The sequence below is a fragment of the Gallus gallus genome, chromosome 1, assembly GCF_016699485.2.
Source record: "Gallus gallus isolate bGalGal1 chromosome 1, bGalGal1.mat.broiler.GRCg7b, whole genome shotgun sequence".
Taxonomy (NCBI): Eukaryota; Metazoa; Chordata; class Aves; order Galliformes; family Phasianidae; genus Gallus; species Gallus gallus.
In genome coordinates this window covers 132,572,805-132,576,904 of record NC_052532.1, presented here as the reverse complement: position 1 = coordinate 132,576,904, position 4,100 = coordinate 132,572,805, and the positions used below count along the sequence as shown (strand labels likewise).

Here is a 4,100-nt window from a genome sequence, read left to right as displayed (position 1 = left end):
TGAGTACTGTTTGGTGATATTTATTGGCACTTCAACTTGCTCAGAATTTCAACTGCGATGCCATAATGTTTGTCAATGTTGCATATTCTCCAGCTTCAAATGCGAGAGAGAATGTAGAATTCTCTCCTATGAATCAGCTGGAAAATCCCTACCTCTGACTTCAGAAGGAGGTAAGTAATTACTATTTAAAATAGAAATTTACTCACTTTTTGGTTTCAGTATTTTTTTCTTCAATAGATTTGTCTTTCTTGCTTTGTTTGTAAAAGTATTTTAAAATGGTCTCCAGCTTATTTGCAAAAGCAAAGTCGAGTTGGTAATGGTTTGAACATATATCTTGTTTGTGCTTCACATGCGTTTGGTTTGTGACAGTCTGACTCCTAAGTATTAAAATTCATATGTCAAGTAATGGTTAGAGACAGCATAGCCTATATGAATGCTCCTAACTACTTTTTAAAACATGTTAACATGAGCTATAGATATGATCCTATGTTGCTATTTAGAAGCAGGTTTCTTTAAAGAGCCTGTGAAAGTATTTTGATGAATAATGTATTTAAAAACAACAAAAACCAACAACAGCAAAATATTAAAATGTATCTGTAACGTAAATTTTAGGATTGCCTTCCTCAAGGTAGCAATGCTTTACTCTTCAGTATAGGTGGCCTAGTTTTAATTTGCGGGTCCTGATTCTTCGTTCTTTGGGGGACTCCTAGTCAGCCACGGAAGTCATTTCAGCAGTCACCAGTGTTAAGGGGATGTCTTGAAATAATAGAGACAGCAGAATCAGACATAATGACATTGTACATTTCCTTATTGCGCAGTTACTAAAAGGTGCAAGAGAAGGTGATCATCTCATCATCTCAGAAGATGAGAAAGTCATTTGTTGCTTTGCAGTCATCTTACCGTACTGATTTTTTAGAAGATGGTTACAAAGAAGTCTGAGAAATGTGATCTTAGTCTATAAAATGAATGACCTAAAACATAGAAGATGAGAAGGCGAGGTTAGATGAATGTGAAATAGATAAAATTGAATTCTTCTTGGGAGTGGGTGCGCTGTGCGGAGAGCCACGTCCCAATACATAACTCCTTCATAGCAAAAATAATAGCTTTTCTTCATAAGGTTGTAAAAAGTCAGTAACTGGGTGCTCCCAAACCAAATGTTACAGAAGGTAAAAGCTGAAAATTCTTCAGCAACTAAGGGAATATGAGGTTAAAAACATCAAGATGTAATAAAGTGCTTTTTGTCAAGTCATAGCCTTTATTGCCAGGGTTAGCCTTTGTGTAGGAAACATTATGGAAATGAGGGATTTGTGTCTCTGCATATTGCAGAGGGATCATCAGGAAAGAGGTGGAACCAAAGAGAGCTTTGTCAGTCACAATGGGATATAACATTCCAATGACTTCTGACAGCAATTAGTTGCTGTTTGATTTTTCATGGTTAACAAAAATCATTCAGGTGGGAATGTTCAGAGAGCACTGTAGTGGCAAGATCTCTGTAAAGTCAGAAACTGAAAGATGAAAGAAGGATGAACTGAGCTCAGTTATATTTGTAGTGATTGTGTCTATTCCCTTATCACGTTATTGCTGTTGCTTTAGAATACTACGTTGTTTGGAAATAAATACATACCATAATGTATTTATCATTTGCTTACATTTGTGACTCTTATTTACAACTGGCAACAATGCCATACTTAGAAACTTCACTTTCTTATATTTTTTTAAATTTAACATTTACCACAAAATTTTTACGTAGGCAAACCTGCAAATACTATTGGTGTCTTTTATGAAATAAGAGCATGTTAAACTCAATCTCAGATACCATGTGATGGTTTAAAGTTATCTGTTGGCATAACAGAGGACCCTATAGTAGTTTTTAAAGTGTTCAAGCTTTCCTGCAGCAGTGTTTTTGTAATTTCTAGCCACTGGTTTTGGAGCTGTTTCAATCAGTCTTGCTCAGCTATGGCAGTGGAAGCTCTTACCATTGGCCAACAGCAGTTGTTCCACTTGAGTGCAAGTAGCTGTCAGGATTTGCAGGAAAAAAAAAAAGTGGATCTGGTATCCTCCATCCTTAGTCTCTTTATCCTAGAAGAAATGGGAGCTACTGATTATTTGGGATGGCATCTCTGCCAGCGGTATAGTTCTATGTAAGAGGAGGAATTTATTGTTTTGATGGGTAGAAGTATTTCAGTGCTTTTCCTAAAATCCACGGAGGCAGCATTTCAGCAGCGTGTCAAACTATATATCTCTATGATTTATGCTGCTGTTTCTACTGAAAGTAAACCAGATTTTTTTTTACAGTTATTTTTCCATTTGGTCACTAATGAAGCTTGGTCTTTAGCAACTTGCAATCTGAGTTAAGACTGTACTGCCAGCATTAAAATGGTGTTTTTAGCCCCTGGCTGGTGTGGGGCAGCACTGGAAGTACTAGCAATGACATTTAGTTTTACTTTCTTCCTTGTCCTCTGAGGCCTAATCGGTCAGTGTCACTGCAGGCTGTAGAGTGTGTGATCTTTTAATGAAAGAAGCTGTTTTTTTATTATTATTTTTAATGTATCTTGCACTCAATCTCTCCTTCTGACCCACTGGCCCTTCACATTCATTTCCAGCAGAGGGAGTATGTGGAATGAAGATGAGTGAATCACAGCTGCTGCGGAATTCACATACAGTTACCTAAACACGTGGAAAGATATTTCACAGTTCATTTTACGCATTGGATGCTTTCCACGCAGAAGAAAAACAGCTTGATGAGATGGGCTGAAATCACCCCCGACTGGACTTGGTTTGACTGTGTTGAAGCATACATTCTCATTTCATGACAAGGGTCATCTGTTTTATTAATAAACTCTGAGGAAACAAAGTTTATTATAATTCAAACATTATAGATAAGACATGGCCTGAAAGGATGTCTCCACCCAACAGATTTTTTTACCTGACTCTCTAGTAAATTGCAATTTAATTTTTCTCTATGCTCTCCCACATTTGACCTCTATTAAATTCCAAAAAGTGGTTTCATCATTTACGTTCATAGATGCAGAATTCCAAACTTCGTTTTTAAGCGCCCTAGCTTGTGCCTTCTCATCTACACTGTATTTTCAGTGTTTTGTTTGTTTTGTTTTGTTTTTTATTTCCTGATGGGGAAGAACAAACGTTTTTCTCTTGAATGGAGCCTACACCCAAGCAATTATAGAGTACACAAAGCAAAAACCGTTGTTGTGAGAGCTGCGGTGCAGCCTTGCAGGTGAACAATGTGCTGCTCAGGTCTGCTTTAGACAGAGATATGCCTTCCTGCACACAGTATTTTCTAAAATTACCATGGACAGGACGGCTTGCAAGTTTTAAAAATAGTACTACTCCACAGAAGTAAAATGGATAATTGAATTTATCTCTTGGCCTTCAGAGGCTGCTCTAGAAGCAATTCTGAAAAGATATCAGGTTGGATATTAGGAAAATCGTTCTTCTCACAAAGAGCGGTGAGGCAGTGGCACAGCTGCGCAGGGAGATGGTGCAGTCACCATCCCTGGAGGTGTTCCAGAACCGTGTGGATGTGGCACTGAAGGACGTGGTCAGTGGGCATGGTGGGGGTGGGCTGGAGGTTGGACTGGATGACCTGAGAGGTCTTTTCCAACCTTAACGATTCCATGTCTCATTGAAACCAAGCCTATGCCAGCTTTCTGTGTTCACTTCAGCTCCCCTTACCAGTGTCATATGAAAGCAAAGCACGCTCCACAGCATTGCTCATTCCAACGCTTTCACCTTGAACAGTAAAGCAATGCAGTGTGCTACTCGTTCTCCGTTGGCAGGCAATCCTCGTGTTTTCTATGCAAAACCACAGTCTCCAGACTTACACCAGAGAGACAAAAAGGTGCTTGTGCTGAAACTGAAGCTCAAAAGTCAGGGAGAAAATACTGAAACAGATTCAGTCTGAGGAGGGAAACCACCCCCACAGGTGCCACTTCTGTCCATTCTTCCGACCAGTTCGGACTCAGCCCAGAAGCTGTCCTCCGGCCCCGGCCTGCCCCGCCACCGCCCTTCACCTCAGCGCCGCGCCCAACGCCGCCTCCCCCTGCGGCGCTGCCGCCCGTGCCTCACCCTCAGCCCCGGGC

At 40.2% G+C, this 4,100-nt stretch overlaps 1 long non-coding RNA gene across 1 annotated transcript; it reads right to left on the bottom strand.

Moving 5' to 3' along the window:
- Nucleotides 1-111: 111 nt before the first annotated feature.
- Nucleotides 112-4,082, bottom strand: LOC121108982. The gene is made up of 3 exons (XR_005843645.2): nucleotides 3,694-4,082; nucleotides 1,977-2,079; nucleotides 112-756 (listed from the first exon to the last, which is right to left on the bottom strand). It is a non-coding gene; the product is annotated as an uncharacterized LOC121108982 (long non-coding RNA).
- Nucleotides 4,083-4,100: the final 18 nt, after the last annotated feature.